Genomic DNA, 24,646 nt, shown 5'->3' with positions numbered 1-24,646 from the left:
GAGTTCTGGAACTGGATAGTATGGTTGCACAAAATTATGAATATACTAAATGTTTCTAATGATAAATTTATTGTAACAATAAATTTAAAAAATGCAAGGTATCGACGGTCAGGGACCACCGATAATTTGAGTCTGAACTTTAGAGTATGGGGTTTAAGACTCTCATGCTCTTGCCTGGCCTATCTTCTTGGCTGTGTTGCCGCCAAAGATCCTGTGTTCCAGCCCTGCTGGTGTACTGTAATGTCTTCCCGCCTTTTTATGCTGAACTCTTACCTGGAGTGCCCTGTTCTTCCTTCTTTTCTCCCTGATAAAATTTAAAATCTGGATCAAATACCACTTCTCTGTGAGGGCTACCCCATGCTCCTTCCTCTATTTTCCCATAGTGCCCTATTCAGACAGTTAACCACAGTGACTTCTAGTTGAGTGTATATCCTCACCCCGAGCCATGCATGAGGGGAAAATGTCTGATTTGAATCCCTATGCCTTGGACAGTAAGAAATACATAATTGTCGATCAGTATTTGTCAAATTAAATGGTTTGGTTATTAAAGTCTTAGTTCTGTCCTTAAGCTAAGGCTGTATCCCTAATCCTTAATTTAAAACTCTTTATAACAATCATAATACTTGGATTACAAGCATCCTTGATCATCTTCATCTAATTACAATTAATAGACCTAACCTTAAATTTCTTCCCAGTTTATTGGCACCTGCTCAACACAATGATTTGTTTTCTTGGCTGTTTGAACGCTCACTTTGCTCTTGCCTGCTCTCAAATTTGCTGATTTTGCAGCTGATGTACCTCCCTTCCCTATGCAGAGAAGTCTTTTGAAACCTTAACATTTAACCATTTTCCCCTTTCTGGGGAAAGTGTGACAGAGGACAAATCTTTTATTATTTTAATCTATAACTCTTTTATCAGAGGATCATTTGGTCCTAGAATGGCAGTTTGCTAAGAGGAGTCTGAGTGGCACAGCATGAAAAGAAATAGGGTAGTTTTCCCCACTTAATCCCAAGTCAGGGTTTCAAGTGTCATTAGTACTACTGTTACCATTTTATGAAGCCTTAGATACCATTTCCTTACTAAATAAAATGCAACCACAAAGATTCGAAAGTTCCATCTAAGTGATTTTGGGTATTTTACATTATCCATCTGTACTGCTAGCTTTTCTCTCCCAGTTTTATTGGGATATAATTGATGTATAACATTGCATTAGTTTAAGGTGTATGACATAAGAATTTGTTACATGTATTCTGTAGATTGCCTTTTCATTTTGTTGATGGCTTTCTTTGTGCAGAAGCTTTTAATTTGATGTAGTCCCACTTGTTTTTGCTTTTGTTGTCTTTGCAAATCCAGAAACCCAAAACAGTCATTGTCAAGACTGTTCAGGACCTTACCACCCCTCATGGTTTTTTTTTCAAGAAATGTTATGGTTTGTACTCATAGCTTTGAATTTTCAACATAGTAAAGGCTATTGTAGCTAATCCTTTTGAGTTGAAGATTCAGGATGAAACTGAAGGTGTCACTTTAATTTGTGCAAGAAAATTATTTTATAATGTGGTTTAGTGATGGAATAGGAATTGACCAGGAGGCCCAAAACTTAACAAGGGGGCAGGAGAGCAGTTAGGTGATACCTCTTTTCACTCCACCCAACATTTGATTTCTTTTTTTTAAGTCTGTCTTGCATCTTGAGGGGAAAAAAATCGCTGTGTAAATTCAGTTGTACTACTTAGAAATATTTTCACCATTTGAATAAAACAGAATAGTAGCCAAAAAAAAAAAAATCTGAATTTTCAATTTGGTCTTACTTACCTGCTCTGGATATTTAAAAATAAAGTAGGGATGATGATAATACCATCATCATTGTGTTTTTGTAAGGATTCAGAAAGTCAATCAACTTGAAGTTCTTAGAAAGGGCTGGCACCTAATTACTGCTATTTTCATGACCATAACTCTGGTGCTTAATTCATCTAATAATTATTGAGCATCCCCTATGCACCTGCCATTGTGTCAAGTAAAATGAAAATGTAGGGTCCCTGACCCCTCTGAAGCTTCTAGAAGAGACCATTATTACATAAATTGTTATGATTCATTGGAATACACTCCTCTCTCATCACTTCCTTTCCTCACACCCCTTCTTTGTTTCGTGGCTGCTCTTTATAATACTGGGTTCTGTCCCTTTGGCCTTTTCAGGTACTTTACTTTCTTAGTTCCCCTTCTTTACAGTGAGAATATACATTCATTCATTATACATCTTATAAACAAAGAGACAAAACTCAATTCTCAATCTATAACAAAAATAAATTTAAAAAACCCAACAAAATAAGCAAAACCGAACTCAAAACTTGAATCCCCTCTAGCTACTGCCCAGTGTCCCAGCCAAACTTCATCCAAGAGAAAATAGAACTCCTTCTCCTCCCTCCCCTTTCTTTTTTAACCTCTTATTACTTAACTCTGTACCTGTCATCTCCCCTTACCCCTGCATGGGATATATTCTCAGGTCGTCAGTGACCACCTAATTGTTAAACCCAGTAGATACTTTCCCATACTTATCTTTCCTCCTCTCTCTGTGGGATATTTCAACTCTTGGGAGATCTCCTCCTTAAAGCTCATTAGCCATGAGTTCTGTTCTACTTCTCTGTCCATCACTAGACCTTCTCCTCTGTGTGTCCCTTAAAAGACAGTCTACACCAAGAGTCTGCCCTTTGCCTCCTTTTTTACTCCATTTGCCCTTCCTGGTCTGTAGCCACAATTCCTATTTCATCTGAAGTCTGTATTTTAGGCTCAAATCTCTCACCTGACCCTTTCTGACTTCTTTCTTGACACATCCATATAGATGTCACACAGCACCATAACTCAGGTTAATCAAAAACCATCTTTTTGCCCCAAATTCTTATCCATCCTTTCTGTATTTTCTATCTTGTTGAATGCTCTCAGTTGTCTAAGCCAGAAAACTAGACTAATCCTAGGTTCTTTGCTCTGTCCTGTTGCCCACATTCAGGTGGTAAGTCTTGCTGAGTCTGTCTCCTCCTCATCCCCACTCTCCCTGCCTGGGTCCAAACCTTGTTACCTTTGTCTGGACCATATTTAGTCCCTGGTCTTCCTTGGAGTCTCTCCAGTCCATTCTCACATGGCTGTTGCCTTAATCTTTCTAAAGTGCAGATTTTGGTTATATCACTCCATTTGTAACTTTTGTGGTTCCCAGTCATCTAGAGAATAAAGTTCAATCTCTTTAACCCTTCATGATTGGGCCTCTGCCTGTTTTCAATCTTATCTCTGATTACTCCTATACTCTTCTTCCCCTGGTTTAGCTATGAAGGTAAGCCTGATTGTGAGGGCCTTGAGTGTGGTATGCCAAGAACCTTGACCTTATGGAGGATGGGATCACTGCAAACTTTGCATGTGAGGAAGGTGAATTTCAGAACTGAAAGAAGCCATTGAAGGCCACCGAGTCTACTCCATTAATTCCTGATAAGTAGATGTCTATTCTCTGAACACAGATCGCTAACCTGCCCCCTGTTCTTTGTTCTCATTTATGAAATGGGAACAGTACCAGCTTTTATACAAGCATATTGTGAAGTTGAAAATTACCGTAAATTCATCAAAGAGGACCATCTCACCTTTCTCTTCCATTCCTTTTTCTTTACGGTTTATGCCACACTTTTTCCTTCCCTGTGTGTCTTTATCCATCTAGGATCTTACTTTTTTTGCTCTTTTGCAGTGTCCATGTACTTCAATCAGTGCATATCTATTTTCCACTCCCTCAAGGACTATGGATTTTCGTATAAAGGAAAATAACAAAACACCCAAGAGTCCTCAGATCACATTATACCTGGGAATGTCCTAGATGAGGCTTTTATGGATCTGAGATTGATGGTTGAGGGCTTTGCCTTGGACCCTTCCTTTTTCAGCCTGGAGTTCATCTGCTCTGAAATTCTATGTCCCAGAACTTCTCTGTTTGTGGAAAGACCCTGGCCCCAGAGTCACTTGCCCTTGTTCCTGGCTCATTCAGGATTAGAGGCAGGTTGACATTGAACTGTACTTGGAGGTGAGTTGTTAGTGCAGATGGTGACCTCAGAGTGGGATACTTGCCATGTGGTCAGTGTCTGAGAGCAGATGGGCCCTTCTTTACCAGCTGACACTTGAGTCCTCCTCAAAGGCACACCATACAAGTGGAGCGAGTGGGTCTGGAGCTGGCAAGACAAGGAGGCAGATGCCAGCATTCTAACCGTCCTATCTGGAGAGAGCTGTAGGGTATGTGCCCTTAGGGGCAGGTCAAGAATTTGTTTCCTCACAGATAAGTTACTCTTCTAAATTTTGTGACTCATGACAGCTACCACTTCTATCCCTGTAAGTAGTTCACCACGTGCTTTCACATGCATGCTCTTCTTTGATGTTCACATTGACACTATAAGGCATATATTAGTTTCCTAGAATTGCTGCAACAAATTGCCACAAACTTAATGGCATAAAATAACAGAAATTTGTTCTCTCACAATTCTGGAGGCCGGAAAATTGAAATCAATATATCAGTAGGACTGGACTCTGTCCAGAAACTCTAGGGAAGAACTTTTCTTTCCTCTTCCAGCTTCTGGTGACTCCCCTTTGTTTGTGACAGCATTACTCCAGTCTCTGGCTGCAAATGACCTTCTCTGGGTGTGTCTTCCCCTTCCCCATCTCTTATAAGGACAGCTGTCATTGGATTTAGGGTCCATTCTAATCCAGGATGAGTTCATCTCAAGATCCTTACCTTCATCATATCTGCAAAGACCTTTATTCCAAGTAAGGTCACATTCTGAGGTTCTAGGTAAACGTATATTTTAGGGGGCACTATTCAACTTACTATAGTTAGATATTAGTATACTCTCTTGAGGATGGGGAAACTTAAAGAGGGTGTTTTTTAAAAATTTTCTTTAATGTTCACTTATTTTTGAGAGAGAGACAGAGCATGAGCAGGTGAAGGGCAGAGAGAGACAACAGAATCTGAAGCAGGCTCCAGGCTCTGAGCTATCAGCACTGAGCCCGAAGTGGGGCTTGGACCTACGTACTGTGATATCATGACCTGAATTGAAGTTGCATGCTTAACCAATTGAGCCACCCAGGCACCTCTTAACGAGGGTGTTTTTGCTCAGAGACATTGGAGCATGTTAAGTCTTTGGACAACAGATCTCTTCTTTCCACTGGGTCTTACTAGTCCTCAGTCTCTCCAAACATGGGCATCTGTATGCAGTGGGGGTACTGCTTTCATTCTGTGTATTTGAGAACCTACTGCCTGCTTTGTGAAATGCATATATCTTTGTCAAATTAAGAACAGACTAATTTAAGAGCTTTTTAAAATTTGGCTGAGACCAGAATGAGGAGAGAATGAGTTCATAATGGATTCCTCTGTCTTGGCTCAGTTGTTTTTTCTCCCCTGCTTCTTCTCTTTCCCACATCTTTTAGGGCTACCAGGAGGGGCTGGGCAGAGCCTACCTAAGGTTTGTGGTCAGTGTGGCTGAGCTGACTCGATGAGGACATGTGACCACTTCACTGTGGCTAGGGTTTTTTTTCTTTTGTCCCTGGACAAAAGGCACTTACATTTCATACCTGACGCTTGAAAGGAAATGTAAATATAAACAATGTTTTCTGTCTCTCTGTACATTTCTTAGGAGGGCCAGATGAAACTGTGATGGAGGTCAAAGTTGTGATGTGCTTTTCTTGAGCTCATTTGCCCAGGGACCACCCCAGCATCCTGCCGTTTTTCAGGACCTCTCTCGTGGGACACTGCCCCATATTCCCAAAGTGTTCCCTTTTCTGCCCCCTTATAAAGACTTTGTGGTCCCATGTGCCATTTCTTCAAGGATTTTTGTCTTGCTTTTATTTAAATACTTTATTATGAAATATTCCAGACATGAGAAAATGCATTAAAATATGAAACACACCTGCCACTTATCTGAAGACCTCAATATTGCTGGTACATTTGAAGCCCTCATGTTCCTTTCCTTTCCTCCCAGAAGCAACCGCTATTCTGAATTTGGGGTTTGTCATTGCCACGTATTTCTTTATACTGTTCTGCCATTGCCTCTGTCCCTACGTGACACAAAATCTTGTTCCCAAAGGAATGCAGAGTTTCTTTGGGCTTTGAAGAAGGCCATTGGTGATGTTTAGGTGGGAGATAAGTTGCTAATATTTATTTGGTACCTATTGTGTACCAGGTTCTGTGTCAGGTGTCTTCCATGCACTCATGACACTGATCACATTGACGTCAACCATCAGCATTTGGAGTTGTTCTCCTTATTTTGCAGCCATGGACACCAGGAACCGAGATGGGAAGTAGTTGCCTGTCCAAGTCTAACCGCTAATACCTACCTGATGACACCATGTTTTCCCTCAAATTGCTGCTCCTCTCTTAATACAGGGTGCTAGTTGGGAGCCTGGCTGTGTGACTCTGAATGAGTTTCCTGACCTCTCTGGTCTTTCTTCCTTTCTAAACAGATGGCTCCTGTGCCCCCTCCAGCCCTGGTACAGGAGCAACTGCTGGTGCACCCAGCATGATTCATCCTCGGTTCGTGGGTTTCAGTGCTTTATTTTAGTCATGTGGGCTTTTGTGAATTGGCCTTGAATTTTACCATGACTTATAATAACCCCACTTCTTCCATTCATTCACCAGTCTACCCCACATTTATTGAGCATGGGCCAGGATTGGTGTTTCACCCTGACCATATGAGAGGCATACATACTCTTTAGTCACACGGCAAGCTTCCTTTCTGAGTTCTAAACAAAAGGCCTAGTAACTACCTCTTTCCTAAACTGAGGACCACCTGTTAACATCTCAAGGAGAAAACACAGGGCGGGGACCATATTTGGGTAAGAGTGGCCTCTAAGGAGACCTAATATGTTTAGCTGTAGACTACTTCTAAACTATGGAAGGCCACCTGATACTCATGGACAGCTGGGCTAATTACCAGGTGACCATTTTTGTTCATATGCTTCCTCAGTGCATCGTTCAATCAAGCATGTGTTCTGGAAGGAATAGTGCTGGTAATATATAAAGTGAAAATTAATACTATTGGTCACACCCTTATTGAGGATGACAAGAGGTGAGTCCAGCAGCCATGGTGATTATAGGTGAGTTAATGGTATTGCTTGCTTGATTATATGGTCATTCCAGCTATTAGGATTTACAAGGAGAAAGCTGCCTGAGAAAGACATCAGTTAAAGTGAGTAAAAATGTCGAATCGCTTTATTTACTTAGATGTACTGAGAAGGAATGAAAATGTGGCAAAACCTTCTTTTTCTAACAATGGAAGGAATGAAACATTTTATTGATATCCTGGATGAAACCACAAAGTAGACTCTGGAGGGGGACTGCTAGGTTTGGATTTTGAGTCAGGCTCTAAGTTTCTAAATATCAGTTCTACAACAGATTTGCCAGAGGATCTTACATCTAAGTTCTGGTCTGATAATGCTGCACTGAATTGCATATTACGCTGCCCAGGAGTACCATTTTTATGCTGGAATATTGAGTTAATTAATATAATAAAGTTGTTTAACAAAATAGTAGGAAGAGGTATTCAGGTAAGATTTGAGGAATTCCAGAACCTATGCTGCTTGAGACCAGGTGGAATCACAGCAATGGAAGATGAGTCTTAGTACACACAGTGCTCACCTAAGAGTCTTCCCAGGGGCTCCTGGGTGGCTCAGTCAGTTAAGCGTTCAACTCTTGGTTTTGGTTCAGGTCACGATCTCAGTTTGTGAGTTCCAGCCCTGCATCAGGGTTTGCACTGACAGTGTGGAGCCTGCTTGGGATTCTCTCTCTCCCTCCCTCTCCCTCCCTCTCCCTTCCTCTCTGCCCCTCCCTTGCTCAATCTCTCTGTCTCTCTCAAAATAACTAACTAACTAACTAACTAACTAACTAACTAACTAAATAAGAGCCTTTCTCTCCACTAGCTCAGCAGAAAATAAGGTCAAAACCAACCAGAGGGAAAAGAGACAAGTTCTTAATGCTTTGTAATACACATATTTCACATGGTGGGTGGAATGAAGGTTATGGAGATGACAGATTCTTTGAAACCCATGGAAAATGTTAGGACTCTGACCTTGTACATTTTACATTTATTTCAGCTCTCATCATGCTGCATTTTAACTTACGGGCTTACATATCCATCCCTCTCCTGGGTCTTGCAGTGCCCCTCAATCAGGAACTTCATTTTATTCCTGTATTTTCAGTACATTTTTTAAAACGTTTGTTATCTTAGAGCAAGCACACATACACGGGCATGTGTAAGCAGGGGAGGGGCAGAGAGAGGAGGACAAAGGATCGATGCGGGGCTTGGACTCACAAACTGTGAGATCATGACCTGAGCTCAAGTTGGATGCTCAACCAACTGAGCTACCCAGGCGCTCCATTTTCCATGTATTTTTTTTTTTAATTTTTTTTTCAACGTTTTTAATTTATTTTTGGGACAGAGAGAGACAGAGCATGAACGGGGGAGGGGCAGAGAGAGAGAGGGAGACACAGAATCGGAAACAGGCTCCAGGCTCCGAGCCATCAGCCCAGAGCCTGACGCGGGGCTCGAACTCATGGACCGCGAGATCGTGACCTGGCTGAAGTCGGACGCTTAACCGACTGCACCACCCAGGCGCCCCTTTCCATGTATTTTTAACGCAGGGCCTGGGCATCATAGATCCTCAATGCATTCATTGAATCAAATTACTTTGTTTGGTTTGTTACAGCTTTGAGTAGTAAATGCTGTACTTTTAAGTTAGTTTTTACTAGTATCTTTGAATGACAGGAGATAGATGTTTCTGTAACTTAAAATTCTGTAGTTTCCCTCAATTTTTAGTTTCCCCACACTGAGTTCACATTATGTTTAGATGTTTCAGGGGGAGTGGGTGGGAGTAGCATTAATTTTGATGGCACAACTCTGTTTTTATAAAATCTCAGACTTTGACTCTTAAGTAATTAGCACATATTAAAAATGTTGTGTTCTGAATCTCTGTGCTTATGATGGCATCTAATGTGTGAGGAACCATTTGTTTAGGTAGCTATTTACAATGTGACAAATAGCTTCTCTGTTGAAACCAACAACCAACCAAAATACAAGATAGAGAAACCTATTCATACAGTCATTTTTAAACCCACAGAACATCCATGCTTTCTCACAGAACTTCTGAAATCAATTTTCTTGGCTGGCATTCATTTAATAACAAAACTATGCTTCCTTATCAATCTCACCTTTCTCATCAAAGATGCAAGGATATCCTGAGAAGTATGCAGCTGTGAGTTTTATACAAAGGAAAAATGCTAGTAATCTAGCTGGTTCCTACAATTGATCTGACCTCTTGACAAATAATGCAGAAAGATTAACAGGATATTTATGAAGATAATAAAAATGTAATTGTTACTTTGGTGTTATGCCATAACAATGAGAGTTTCTAGTATGGTCATCCCACCAGGTTGGAAGAAGACACCCTGGGATTTCATTCTTGCCTCTGCCCTTTTCAGCTATTGTCCTCTGGGCAACTCTCTTAGCATCTCTGAGCCTAGTTTCCCAATTTGTGATGTGAGGCTCCTAGAAATTTATATACAGTGTTATTGTGGTGTTCAAAGGAATATGGGAAATCTTGGTATGAACTCTAAAGGGATATACAAATACAAGGAATTATCATAGAAGGGCAGGCCATCTGGATTGTGGATTACTCCTAGGAAATCTTTGTTCTGTGGAATAAAGTACAAGTACATTCTAGAATGATACATTCTAATTCCCATGTCTAATAGAACCTCTTTGTTTCCCACCCCATAGTGCTATGATAGGGCTCCATTAAATTTGTTGAACTTACATACCATGAAAGCCATCTCTTGTGAAGCCTTCTGAGCCAGAGACAGAAGTATAATGGCTATAGGATATTGGCTTAACATATTATTTCCAGGAGTAAAATGAACTTAGAATTTTATTGACTACTATTTTTATAGATTTTTTTTCTCAGCCAAATTATCCAAAATTTTAGGAGCTGGTATTTACATATTTTAAGTAATTCAGTTTCTTACATAGATAGTAATAAAAACACATGTTATATTACTTTTAGAATTTATAAAATGTTTATCTCCCTGAGTAAATATAGAGATGGTTATATGATGCACCATGTTTCCCCTTTTTGCTTTGACTACCAGAAAACTCAAAGCTCAGCTTTCAGTTATAGTGAATATTCTGGCCAAAGTCAGTTTTGTTTAAGAGGGCTCACCTTAGGGGAGCCTGAGTGGCTCAGTCGGTTGAGCATCCGACTTGGGTTCAAGGCATGATCTCATGGGTTCATCAATTCAAGCCCTGCATTGGATTGGGCTTGCTGCTGTCAGTGGGGAGTCTGCTTCAGATCCTCTGTACTCCTCTCTCTCTATGCCCCTCCTCTGCTCACACTCTATCAAAAATAAATATTAAAAAAAGGGCTCTCCTTAGACTATTGGCATCAGAATCACCTGGAGTGCTGTTCATATGGATCCTGGAACTCACCTACCAGTGTAGATTTCTTGGACCTTGGGCCTTAATAATCTGTATTTTATACAGAACGCTAGTTATTCTTGGGCATATTAAAGTTTAAAAATTACTGGCTTAAGATTTTAGAATCTTGATTCTTTCACTATATGAGTGAACTTTAAATAGCCATAATTTATATCTTAAAATCACCTATAGCCTTTTCGGAATAGGCAAAGCAGAATAACTAAAAACATTTATGTCCATTTGGAAAAGATGATTCTGGTTGTCTTATAAAGTACTTTCTGCCAGTTCCCTTGTATTCCCTTTCCTTAAGTGTAAGTAAGGTCTTCAGATCTGCTCTTGGGTTGAAAGAGGTGAGAAAGAGGACTTGTGGCCCAGAACTGCGAGCTCCTATCTGACTCCTTTGCCCTGGCAGGAGTGATGGCATAGAGATATAAAAAGGCACTGGAGATCTATAGAGCTCAGAGTTAACAGCGTAAGAGGCTCTGTCTTTGGAAAGAGGGGTGGACGTTGCATTAACTTAACTGTTGCTAGTGCAATACTAAGATCCTTGAGTCAGGGACTTTTTCTGTTTCTTGGGCATAGCGCAGAGCCTGCACTAAGACCATCAGGAGGGGAAGTGGTGCTGATGGGTGTCCAGAATCCAAATAGAGAGAGAGCAAGCACTAGAGAATCTTAAGCAGGCTCCACACTCAGTATGGAGCCCAACGTGGGGCTGCATCCCAGGACTCTGGGATCGTGATCTGAGGCCAAAATCAAGAGTCAGATGCTTAACCGACTGAGCCACCCAGGTGCCCCATGGATATGCTTATCTCTAAAAATACACATTTTAGAGCCAAATTTAAGTGATCTTACAATATGATTTACTCTGTAATACTCTCCCCACCGTGGACTCTATTGAAAAGGAATGGGTTAAATTAGAACTAACATTTTGGCCCAAAACCAAATGCTCTTTGGTTTTCTTTAAATATGTGTACTATTCTTTGCTCTCTACCTGACCCCTGTTCTTTCACTCCCAAATCTCTGCATCTCTTTCAGTGTCAAACACAGATGGCATTTGAGGGAGACCATGTGGCATAATGGAGTGACTCTAGGCCAGGAACACCTCAATTCATGGGTGAGAAACCCTCCAGGGGTATTGACATTTTGAGACCTGTGACCAGGACATGCCTCTAATTGATTGTAGATCCCTGGTGGCCACCCCCCTCCCCCACCTTGGAGCCTGATACAGCTGCAGAATTCCAAGGCCATGCCATCAACCAGTTAGGCTGATAAGAAAGAAGAATCCTGGTGGCCATGATGACCAACTTTTCCAGTTCCTCCCAGTCAGAAGTAATCTCTCCTTCTCCTTTAATTCTTTTTTAAAAATATTAATTGTTGAGTAGACCTAAAAATATTTTTGAGGAGATATAAAATATAAAGTGTACATAAGATAAAGGATGACACAGTTTCAAACACCTGTTTATCCACCACAAGGTTTATTTAATTACTTATTTTTTTATTATCATTTTTTTTACGTTGAAAAAACTTAGATTTAGCCAGCTGGACTCAGTTTAGATGATCCCAATTTTGTTGGCAACATCCAAAGCATCATAGTCAGGAGCCAGTCGAACATATGCTTTCTTTTCTTCATCGGACCCGATCAGAGTGTTGACCTTGGCCACTTGGTCAATGTCCTAGAGCTTCTTCACAGCCTGTTTGATCTGGTGCTTGTTGGCCTTCACATACACAATGAACACAAAAGTGTTGTTGTCTTCTATTTTCTTTGTGGCTGACTCGGTAGTCCGGGGAAACTTGATGATGGCATAGTAGTCAAGCTTGTTTCTCCTGGGGGCACTCTTTTGAGGATATCTGGGCTGCCTTCAGAGATGCAGTGTCTTGGGCCATTGGAATGTAGGTGACATGCAGATCTTCCTCTTTTTTTTTTTTTTTTTTTTATGACTGTGGATGCTTTTCAGCACTGCTTTCTTGGCCTTCAGAGCCTTTGCTTTGGCTTTGGCTTAGGCAGGGGTAGGGGCTTCCTTCTTCGCCTTTGACACCATCTTCGTGAAAGGGCTCCACCACGAGGTTTAAACAAAAGATCATCAATATTGCCTTTCAGTGCTCTTGTGGCCTCTCCCCTATCCTATTTTTTTCTCTCCCCCATATTAAAGGTAACCATTCTCCTAAATTTGGGAATTTTCATATTCTTGATTTATTTTATAGTTTTATTACACATTCATATCCCTAAACTATACATAGTTTAGTTTAAAAAAACTTTTAAAAAGTTGTATTTCTTAAAATTCAAGTATAACTAGCATCAATCATTACACATAGTTTTGTTTTTATTAAATTTTATTTAAACTGGAGCAAACAGTATATTTTTTTTAGACTTTTTCCACCTGAAGGTAAGTTGGAGGAGATTCATCTGTGTTATGGACAGGAGTAGTTCCTTCATATCTGCTCCTGTGTAGTATTCCATTATATTAGTATACCTACTATCTCTATTCCACCATTTACAGACACTTGTGTGATTCCAGTTTGGGGCTATTAAGAATTTTCTGAATTTGCTTTTGTATGTGTTCAGGTGCAGGAGGTTCTCTAGGGATCTACCCAGGAGTGGAATTGCTGGACCATAGGGTATAAACCTGCTCGGTTATATTAAAGACCAAATTGTTTTCCAAATTGGTTTCCAAATTGGTTTCCAAATTGGTTATAGCCATTTACACTTTGACCATCTGTACATAATTTCAACAACTGTGATGATGATGACTGATGGCTAAGTCACACAGTTTACTGCGTGCCTGCACTCATGTCAACTCATTCAATCCCCACAATAGCCCTGCGTGTCCTCATTGCTCCATATCCTTGCCAGCCCCTGAGAGTGTCTGGCTTGTACGTTTTGCTGGTCTGGTGGGTGTGAAATGGTACCTTAGTGTGGTTTTTACTTTGTATTTGTGTGGTAACTAATAACATGGAGCATCTCTTCCTAGGTCTGTGGAGTGCCTGTTCAAATCCTTCCCTCATTAAAAAAAATTTTTTTAATGTTTACTTATTTTTGAGAGCGAGAGAGACAGTGCGAGTGGGGAGGGGCAGAGAGAGAGGGAGACACAGAATCCAAAGCAGGCTCCAGGTTCTGAGCTGTCAGCACAGAACCTGACGCAGGGCTCAAACTCATTGACCACAAGATCATGACCTGAGCTGAAGTCAGACACTTAACCGACTGAGCCACCCAGGGCCCCCCTTCTCTCATTCTTAAATTGAGTTGTCTGTGGTCATCTTTAAGTCATAATAACTTTCTACTACTTCTACTTTCTGTTGTAACTATTTGCATCCTGTTTTAATTCTTTCATTAGACTGTGAGCTCCCTACAGGACTGACAGTGTCAGGGATGTTTGTGTTCTCACAGGGTCAAGCCTTATGGTTGGAACCTGGTTATTGCACAGGAAGATTTATTTTTGAAAGTTTGTACCCTTTTACCAACCTCTTCCTATTTCCCCCAGATACCCCTCTTCTAGTCTGTTTCTATGAGTTTGACTTTTTTTTTTTCCTTTTTTTTGGTTAAGATTCCACTTATAAATGACACCATGCAGTATTTGTCTTTTTGTCTGGCTTATTCACTTAAGCGTAATGTCCTCAAGGTCATCCATGTTGCAAATGGCAGAATTTCCTTCATAGTTATTACAGAATAATATTCGCGCACGCGTGTGTGTGTGTTTATTTTGGTGTGATATTATGATTTATAATAAGAAATGCTTGTTTTTTGTCCCTGTTTCTGGTACAGAGCTCCTAAAATGCTTGGAATTGTCGAAATGCAATAAAGCTCTTTTGTTAATGAGGTGACTTAAGCAGGTTAGAAAGGGGGCTGGTTGCCAGTGGGGCTAACGATGTGATTAGAGGGTCGGCACTTTTAGTCCCAGAAGGGAGGAGGAACTGGAGGGTTCATCAATTGCCAATGGACAATGACTTAATTGTCATGGCTATGTAATGAAACCTCCCTAAAGCCCCAAAAGGTCAGGGTTCAGAGAGCCTCCAGGTTGGTGAACCCATGGAGTTGATGGGAGAGTGGTGTACCTAGAGAGGTCATGGAAGCTCTTTGCCCTTTCCCCAGGTCTTGCTCTATACTTCTCTTGCATCTGGCTGTTCCCAAGTTCTATCCTTTTGTAATAAACCAATGATCTAGTAGGTAAAATGTTTCTCTGGGTTCTGTAAGCTGTTCTAGCAAATTAATCAAATCCAGAGAGGGGGTTTTGGAAACCTCTGATTTTCACTTAGCTAGTTGATTGAGAAGCACAGGTAATAAATAACCTGGGCTTGCAAATGGCCCCTGAAGTGGAGGATGGTCTTGTGGGGATGAGTTGTTTTGTCTGTGGAAGCTGATGTAATCTCCAGGTGTAGGTAGTGCCAAAATTGACTTAAATTGAGTTGAAATCTTGGAGACCATGCTAGTGTCTGAGAATTGCTTGTTGGTGTGAGGAAACACACATACACACACACACACACACACACACACACACACACACACACAGTGCTTCAGTGAACATGGGAGTGCAGATATCTCTTCAATATCCTTTTTTCATTTCCTTTGAATATATACCCAGAAGTAGGATTGCTGGATCATATGGTAGTTCTATTTCTAATTTTCTGAGGAACTTCCATACGGTTTTCCACAGTGGCTGTACCAATTTACATTTCTACCAACAGTGCGCAAGGGTTCCCTTTTCTCTACATTCTTGCCAGCACTTATTTCTTATCTTCTTGATGTAGCCATTCTAACAAGTGTGAGGTGATATTTGCATTTTGATTTGAATTTCCCCAGTTAGTGATGTTGAAAACCTTTTCAAGTATTAGATCCCTATAAGCTATTTGTAGGTCTTTTAAAAAATGTCCATTTAGTTCATCTCAGTTTTTAATCAGATTTTTTTTTTTGGCTATTGAGTTATATATATGAGTCTTATATTTTGGGTATTAAAGCTTATTAGAGACACAATTTGCAAATACTTTCTCACATTCTGCAGGTTGCCTTTTCATTTTGTTGCTAATTTGCTTTGCTATGCAGAAGCTTTTTAATTTGATGTAGTCCCACTTGTTTGTTTTTGCTTCTTTGGCTTTGCTTTTGTGTCCATAAGCATATGTATTGAATGAAATAGAGAGGACCAGTTTTGCTTTATAAATTGGTAATCCTTCCTCCCAATCTAGCCCAAAACATTTTCAGTCAGAGGTTAACTGAATACCTGCCAGGGGTGTTGCAAAAGAAATTACTCCGTTGGGAAGGAGATTGGACTGTGTAATAGTGCGTTTCGTCCAACTCCAAACTTTCTCAGTCTCTGTAAAAATCTTTGACCCATCCAGAAAAGTTCCCTTTGTATCCTCCTTCTAAACCTTGACCAACCTTCCTGATCACTTGATCACTTACTTAAAAAAAAACAAAAATCAAAAAAACCCCAAACTTCATTATGAAATAGAACACAGATATGCAGACAAGTGCATAAAATACAATATAGGTAATTATAGCATCCCAATCACTAAATTTGTTAAACAACCTATGTTGTGGATTTGGGTAGAAGATCAGCAACCCTGAGAAATTTAGCCTTTTGATATGCTCCAGGGAGGGTTGGAAAACTATGACCTGTGGGCCACACGTGCATCACTGCCTGGTTTTGTAAATAAAGTTTTACTAGAACACAGTCATGCTAGGTTGTCTGGTGGCTCAGTTGGTTGAGTGCCTGACTCTTGATTTTGGCTTAGGTCACGATTCCAGGGTCATGGGATCAAGCCCCAAGTCAGGCTCTGTGCTAAGCATGGAGCCTGCTTAAGATTCTCTCCCTCTCTCTCCGTCCCCACCTGCCCCCCCCCCCCTTTCCCCACTTGCTTCCATACACCTGCTCTCTAAACAAAAAAAAAAAAAAAAAAAAAGCCCAGTCCTGCTAATTTGTTTCTATATCATCTATGGCTATTTCCATGCTACAATAGCAGAGTTGAGTAGTTGTAGAAAGAACTGCATAGTCTGCAAAGCAGAAAATATTTACTCTCTGGCCCTTCATAGAAAGTTTGCCAACTGTTCTTCTAGAGTCTGACTTGGAAAAACAGAACTGCCTCTGTCCTGTGTGGTTTCTACTTAATAAAAGTAGTTGAGAAAATCTTTGTTTGAGAAAAGCAAGTTAAATAATTATAACATTCAAAAACATTAAACTCTATGATCTATTTTAATGAAATCTTAAGAATAGCCAGAAACTAAACCCAAAGAAAATTATCTCTCAATCTTGACCTCCTTAAGAGTGTGCTGAATTGCACCAACAACATTTTATAATGAAAAGACTGGAGCAACCCAATAATTTTTTAGGTCACAGGGTATAACTAATTGAATAGAAAAAGAGATCAACATCTTGAGATTATATCCCTGGAGAAGGTAACACCTGAAACAGATTGAGTTTTTTGATTAAGTTATTCCTTAGTGAGTAGAGGTTAAACAGTCAAACAGATGAAAGTACTTGATAGGAAATAGAGCTGGAGCACACATGATTCTCGAAGTGACATTTGGGAAGTGCACGTGCACACCACATCCTTCCCCACACTGCACACACAATGATGCTTAGTCAGATACAAACCAAAATGAGATGACCCCTGTCTGCCTGTTTTCCACTTGAACACAGAAAGTTTTGACTTTCAAATTGTCAATTGTCATTTTCACTATAGCAAAATCAATCTGATTTTCTTTGGGCAATCTCACAAGTGAAAAGAAAAAGTAAGTAATAAGTTTAATTTGCCTGCCTACAGGGGAAATGCAATTGAAACCCAAAGATCATATCAAATTCATTAAAACAAGCAAGCAAAAAAAAAAACCCAAAAAAACAACCCAACTCAGACTCTTGATTTTGGCTCAGATCATGATCTCACAGCTCAATCTGTGAGATCGAGCCCCACGTCAGGCTCTGTGCACTGACAGTGTGGAGCCTGCCTGGGATTCTTTCTCTCCTTCTCTGAGCCTCTCTCTCCATCCCTCCCTCTCTCTCTGTCTCTGTCTCTCTGTCTCAAAATAAGTAAGCATTAAATAAAAAAGAAAAAACATCCAGTGTAATCTTTCCTCCAAACTGTGTTTCGGTCTAAAGTTCTGATAGGCTGAGAGTGGGTACCTCTTGTACTGCTTTGAGGCAAAGAGTGAGTTGTAGTCTAAGAAAGGGCTATACGGTTCAAAGCCTGATTACACCACCTTCCTCTTCCTCCCCTCTCCAATTAAAAAAATCATTGTATATAAAAATGCCTCACTTTTCAAATTTGCATTTAAAGAATGCTTGTTTGGGGCTTCTCTTTTTTTTTTTTTAATTTTTTTTTTAACTTTTATTTATTTTTGAGACAGAGAGAGACAGAGCATGAACAGGGGAGGGGCAGAGAGAGAGGGAGACACAGAACTGGAAGCAGGCTCCAGGCTCTGAGCCATCAGCCCAGAGCCCGACGCGGGGCTCGAACTCATGGTCCGTGAGATCGTGACCTGAGCTGAAGTCAGACGCTCAACCGACTGAGCCACCCAGGCGCCCCTTGTTTGGGGCTTCTAAGTGAAAAGCTTAACACCTTAAAATAGCAGCCTCTCAAATAAAATAATTTTTCCTTCCTCCAGAAAGTAATTGCCCTTTGGAAATGCATTCTTAAAAATGATGTGTAGAACGTAGGTGAGTTGGAGATCGGAAGGAGGCCATAGACCCAGACTGAAACCCTGCCCTCTAAGAATGATCCATGTGCATGTGAATACATAGCTCTTATATTCTTCTTTTCTATGCTTCATCGAAGCAGGGTGTAAATGATGTGTGGCAGTGGGGTAGATACAGTGGTTGGGAGTTCAGTGTTTGTCATCAAACCTGGGATCACTTCCTAGATCCAAGATTGTGTGACCTTGGGGAACTTGTTTGTCCTCTCAATCACAGGTACCTGACCTGAAAAATGAAAATGGTACTAATCTCCACTAAAATGTTGTTTTAAGTGTTAAATGAAATAATATGTATAAAAAGCCTTAACGTAGTACCTAGAATATAGTAAAGGGGTGAGAGAGAAATGAGCAGGATACTCATGTGCTTATTAGTGGCCGCTCCAGGGGTGAAACTACTGACAGCTAGTAGATGGGGTGTGTGTGTGTGTGTGTGTGTGTGTGTGTGTGTGTGTGTGTGTGTGTGTGTGATTGCCATTCTGATATCATAGAGATAAGAGCCTTTTGCTTGTTAAGGAAAACATTTACTAGCTTTCTTCCAACTGTGTTTTTAGCCACCTATGTCTTTTAAAAATTTGCAGTCTGGGGGTGCCTGGGTGGCTCAGTCAGTTGAGCGTCCAATTTTGGCTCAGCTCCTGATCTCACGGTTCATGCGTTGAGCCCTGTGTTGGGCTCTGTGCTGCCATCTTGGAGCCTGGAACCTTCTTTAGATTCTGTCTCCCTCTCTCTGCCCCTCCCCTGCTTGCACACATGTGGACTCTCTCAAATGGATAACATTAAAAAAAAATCTGCAATCTGTACTGAAACCATGGACTTTCTACCAATCAATGATTAAAAGCAGCACTGAATCGGGCTTCTGGGTGGCTCAGTCGGTTGAGCCTCCAACTCTTGATTTTTGGCTCAGGTCATGATCCTAGCCATGGGTTGTGGGATCAAGCCCCATGTCAGGCTCTGTGCTCAGCTTTTAATATTCTCCCTCTCCCCTTCTGCCCCTCTCCCCTGCTTGAGTGTTCTCTCTCTAAAATAAACAATAACGAAAACAAAAACCAGCACTACGTTAAGGTGCCAAAATGTTAAATGACGATAGGAAAAACTCAGTGAGTGCTTGCTACAATGCCTGGTGCTATTCATTTGTGAACTAGTTTCCTTAATCTTCATAAAACCATAGAAGGTAGCGGTTATTATCCTTGTTATACAGGAGGGCAAGAGGAGGAAGAGGTAAAGTAACCTGTCCAGGTTACACAGCCAGGAACTGGTTGACCCAGTACTCAAGGCCAGGCAGTCTGGCTCCCAAACCTGTTCTGGGCATATCCTTGTGTCCTGGATACTGAGATTTTCCCAACCTCTTGTTGGCAGTGAGTAGAGTGGTTGGTGGAGGAGAGGCTATCAGAACGAACTCCTGAGAGCAGTCTACAGAGATCTATACCCATGTTAGAACTCGTGTAAGTTAATGGTTTGGTTCAAAAACCACCCTAGGGATTCTGCACCAGAAATGACTCTGGGCCCTCCCTGCCAGGGAAGATGAGACCCTGATGCCTCAGTGTACTTTTCTTTCTAGACCTTTCTTATGAATGTCAAAGACTGTAGACTCGAGTATAATTTCTGGAATCTATTGATGGTGTACCTTTTGGGAACACTTTTAATGTGAGGGGGCTATTTGAATCTGTCATAAAAATAATTGTAGCCTTTAAGAGTTGTTTTTAAGGATTAATTTAAGACTGAAGAAAATCGCTTTCATCTGCAGGGCCTACTCACGGTCACTTGAATTTTTTGCTTTTATTTCTTTTACAAATACTAATCAGAAGAGAAAAAGGGCATGTCTTTTCAAATAACTCCTGGCCTTTTCCTTTTGGGGTAATGTTTCCTTACAGACTACATTTTTAAGAACTGGTTGGGGATGAGTGGAGGATGAGCAAGAATGATAGGAGAAAAATATGCAGGTAGTGGTATTTAAGATAACTCTTTTGGGACACTGCTTACCAAATGTCTTAGATGGAATACACAGGTATTGAGTCCAGGGTTTTAGCATTCTAAGATACCTGAAAGGCCATTTAGACACCATTTTTGCAGGTAAGGAAGCTGAGAAAAAGCAATTTAGTGACAAAGCTGGGACTAGAAACCAGGTCTCCTGATTTATATGTCCCTATCCTTATATTTTGAACTGACTGCTGGGAAGAACAAAAAGCCATGAGTTCTCCCTGGGCTGGCAGATGAAGCCTTAATATTTATCCCTAATGTTTGGGCTCTTCCACAAAGAGATTCCATAAGTTAGACTTTTCCCAAGTTTTATGTGGGAATAGGAAAAAGTTGCCTTTCTTGCATATAAAATTTGGCAATAAACAGTGCCCTTATTTTGTAACGATACTGCTTGGAATTCAGACTAATTTAATTTAATCCCTGTCTTTCCACTTCCTTCCACAAAATGAATCTTAGCATCTATAAAGGTTATTTTCCAACCTTTTACTGATGCTAATATCCCCCATTCAGCAATTGCAATTTACTGTCTTATTATTCACTTATGATCAGGAATGTTCTTGTACTGTCATTTTGTTGTGACGTTTCCTCATTGGCTTTAGAGGATAATGCTTAACATTTTTGAAAATGTCCTTTTTCTTTCTCTCTGCGACAGCAAGGAGTTTCAGTGGGCTTTAATACTTCAGAAGGCAAATGAAGGTGAATGTATGCTGGAATTTTCTGTGGAATCTGAAAGTCCTTGAAGGCAGTGTGAATCAGTAAGGTAGAGAAGTGTAATTTAATGAACATACACAAAATAAAGATAGTAGCATCTGAGTTCTAGTGTTGTTTTCTGCCACAAGGAAGAGTCAAAATACAAGAGTCTTGGTCATTTAAAGTCGAGAAAAGGCAACTTCTATGTCTCCTTGCCTAGTCTGCTTTGGGGCTGCCTCTCCTGTTAGAGATTGCATAGTATATTGGAAAGAATACTGGACAGAAAGCTGGAAGATCCGGGTTCATGGGCTGACTCTGCCCCCTACCCTGTTAGATTTGCGGCAGATAGGATTACCTCTGTTGTCCAAAGTTTTCTCATTTGTAATTTTGGGTTATGCTTAAACCAGTGGTTGTCAACCCTGGCTGTGCATTCTTATCAGCTGGAGAATTTTTGTTTCCTGGATATTTTATGATAACATCTTAAAACAGAAATATAGAATGAATTTTTTAATGTTTGTTTATTTAATTTGAGAGGGAGAAGGAGACCGAAAATCCCAAGCAAGCTCTGTCTGTCAGCGCTGAGCCTGACCTGGGGCTCAATCTCATGAGTTGTGAGATCATGACCTGAGCCAAAAATCAAGAGTTGGACACTTAACCGACTGAGCCACCCACAGGTGCCCCTGTAGGATGAGTTTTATAGTGAACACCCACCACCCAGATTCTACTGTTAACACATTATCTATTAGTTGGGAGGCCTTTAAAATACACACACACTCCCTCACATACTCCTACATGTTATGGAATAAATGCCTCTGGGATTAGAAAAGGTGAAGAAGGGAAATTTCTCTTTTTACTTCATATACTAGTGGTGTTTGAGATTTTGTTGAACAGTGAATATATATTACTAATACTGCTATTATTACTAAAAACCACCATAACAAAGTAAATATACACATTCTTGGGACTCCCCCCTCCAACGAGTGATACAGCAGGTCCCGGATGGGGCTTTGGCATTTTTTGTTTTTTGAAATGTAGCTAGGATTGAGAATGCAGAAGTGTGCGGTCTCTAAAGTGCCACTGGGGTTTAATATTCTAAGAGGCTACAAATTCTCCTTTTCTATTAACCAGAAATTCTCCTCTATAGTAGATTGGTTCCAGTTTCTTCTAGTTTGGTTCCAGATTCTTCCTGGTTCAGAGACAGGCAGCTGAGTGCTGCTATTGTCATAATGATGAGCCTGCAGCCAGCAGAAAGAACATCTTGTGTAAGCAGGGAAAACCTCAGTTTCAGGCAATACAGCCTAGCTTTTTGCCTTTTTTTTCTTTTCTCCTGGTTCTCCCGTGGAACTGTTTGAGATCTCTCTAAAGCCTTTAGAACCACCTCCTTTGCCTCTTTTCTTTGTAGATTATTGCCTGGTTTGCTGTGATTGACACTATTATCAGCCATTGTTCAAGGTGGCCCCCTATTCCACTCCACAGGCTCAGTTCTCCAGGGAGATCTCCCTCAGATCAGGGCTGGCTGTGCCAACCTCCCCAGGCATCCTGGCCCTTCCTCCTTCTGAGGTACTTTTCTCCATGTTGCAGTTGCTCCTCTGTGCTCCTTTCTGTCTTCCCCACCATGCTGTCTTCGGTACCTTTGTTCTCTCAGCTGGTGGCACACAGTAGGTGCCTGGTATGTAGGTTGCAGATGTTCGTCCCTCCATATCAGTGACCATGTCAATGTGAGCTTCTTGCTATCCTTGATGGGGCCCTTGTGCTCCGCAAGGACTTTGTATTTGCCAGCCATTTAAACATTAATATTTTATTAAGGTTACAAATTCAAGATTCTAGTTTTTCTTTTAACTTTTAAACACACACACCTTATTATTTAATTCTAAATCTATAAATGTTAATAGTCACGAGCAATCTGGTTACAGTTTGGCCTCATTTAAAGTCTCCTAAACATTCTAATGCATTGATAGTTTTAATATTCTGTTTCCTTTTTAAGACCTCATTTTCCTAATGAAGAAAATTTTTCATGATTCTTACAAATACAATAAATGTGTAACGTGGTAAAACTTCTCCTAAACCTCCCAGTATTGTGACAAACTTAAGCAAAGTTCTGCCATACATCTTAACTTGAAGTCACCAGGCTTAGTTATTCAACCATATAATTTACCTTGGAATTGAAATGGTCATCTGCTAGCTAGGCCAATGTGCCAGATTCTCATAAACATTATATACTCTTTAAATACTGAACACAAAAATATTGATATGATAGATTTAATTTATAACATTATTTCCATGTATTTCTAGATACTCCCAGGCTTAACAGATGTTTACCCACCAAGAAAACAATTCTGCCATCAACCATTCTGCTAGGCTTTAAGGTCAGAAGGTGCTCGTGTCCAGGTGGATTTTTCTTAAAACTGTAGGGGACACATAGACCTCTCTTCCAAGGTTGCAATGCCAGGGAAGTGTCCAAATCCACATGTCCACGTGGAATGGTCTTCTAGTCCTCATCAGATGGATTCTGGTTATATCTTTAGTCTGATTTAGGTCTATAATCATCCATCCAGATTGCTTCACTATTAGATTGGTTAAATCCAATCTATTTACTGCTTGATTGTATTCCATTTTCTCTTTTCTCATTCCAATGTTTGTAGCTATTTAGATAATATCTGATTGTATTCTGTGTATTTCTGTAGTTCTGCTGACATAGTCTTTAGTGACAGTTAATAATTGTTTTGCTATGAAGGACCCTTTTCATTATCCCCTACCATGGATTTTGGAAGAATATGAAAATAAAAAGACCATCTTTAATAAATGATAATTACTGATCACTTTCTTTTGGCTGACCAAATACAAATTTAACTTCCTATCAGAGCTTCTTATCCGCATGAGCTAATCAGTGCTATGAAATAGATTGATAGAATTCCAATCAAAAGGAAAATTGTTTCTCTTTGCATGTAGCCTGATCAGTGCATATGCCTAACAACTGTTAGGTTTATTGGCAAACAAAGTAATTTCTTAGGTACTCAACGTTTGCTTTGTCAGTATCAGGTGGGGGACCACAACTCAATTTTAAAACTTTGTCTGTTGTCCTTCTTTTCTCGAAGGCTGCTTATCCATTCTTTGCATCTTTTTAAGACGTTTCTTACTCATTGTCTTCACCTCTTACATCTCTGATTTCTACCTTTCACTGTTCTCTTTGGCCCATAAGCATCTTGCTCTTGTTAAAGAAACTCCTGATTGACTTTTGATTCCTGTGAGCATCTTCTAGTCTACAGTCTTTTTTTATCTGCTTAATTGGCTTTTGTGTTCTGTCATTTCTCTACTTCTCTTCTTTCCTCTCTGACCAGTCCTTTGTCACTGTCACTAACTCTTTCTTCTCATGTCAGCTGAGGGAGAACAACGAGCACAGGTTTTAGAGTCGGGGAGACCTGGGTTTGAACCTTAGCTCTGTCCTCACCAGCTATGTGACCTTGGGCAGTTCTTCACTTCGCTGAGCTTCAGTTTCCTTCTCTGTAAGATGAGGATGATAACACCTCACTTATAAGTTGTTGTAAGATTAAAAGGACAGTGTACATATAGTGTCTCAAATGGTGACTGGCATTTTAGAGACTCTTCACTTTGTAATTATAATAATATGGGTATCACCCAAGCTTTATTGAAGCATCATCTTTTCCTGTGAAGTATTCAGCTTTCATTCTGTGCAGTAATTCTAAGATTTGTGTCAAAGCTCCTACTTCCCAACCACCAGACTCTTATGTCTACTGGTGTGCTAATATTCTTCACCTGGATTCCTCATGTAATCCAAGATTCGGTACTACTCAAGCAGTACTCAGCCTGT

The 24,646-nt window shown here is 40.4% G+C and overlaps 1 protein-coding gene and 1 pseudogene across 4 annotated transcripts in view; one reads left to right on the top strand and one right to left on the bottom strand.

Annotated features, from left to right (window-relative positions):
* Positions 1-24,646, top strand: part of ANO4 (anoctamin 4) — a 418,329-nt gene that overhangs the window by 36,392 nt on the left and 357,291 nt on the right. The window lies entirely within an intron of this gene.
* On the bottom strand, positions 11,986-12,514 carry LOC109265400 (60S ribosomal protein L23a-like; annotated as a pseudogene).

The sequence above is a fragment of the Panthera pardus genome, unplaced genomic scaffold (assembly GCF_024362965.1).
Source record: "Panthera pardus isolate Hobbes unplaced genomic scaffold, ASM2436296v1 HiC_scaffold_6, whole genome shotgun sequence".
Taxonomy (NCBI): Eukaryota; Metazoa; Chordata; class Mammalia; order Carnivora; family Felidae; genus Panthera; species Panthera pardus.
This window is presented reverse-complemented; position numbering and strand designations above follow the sequence as displayed.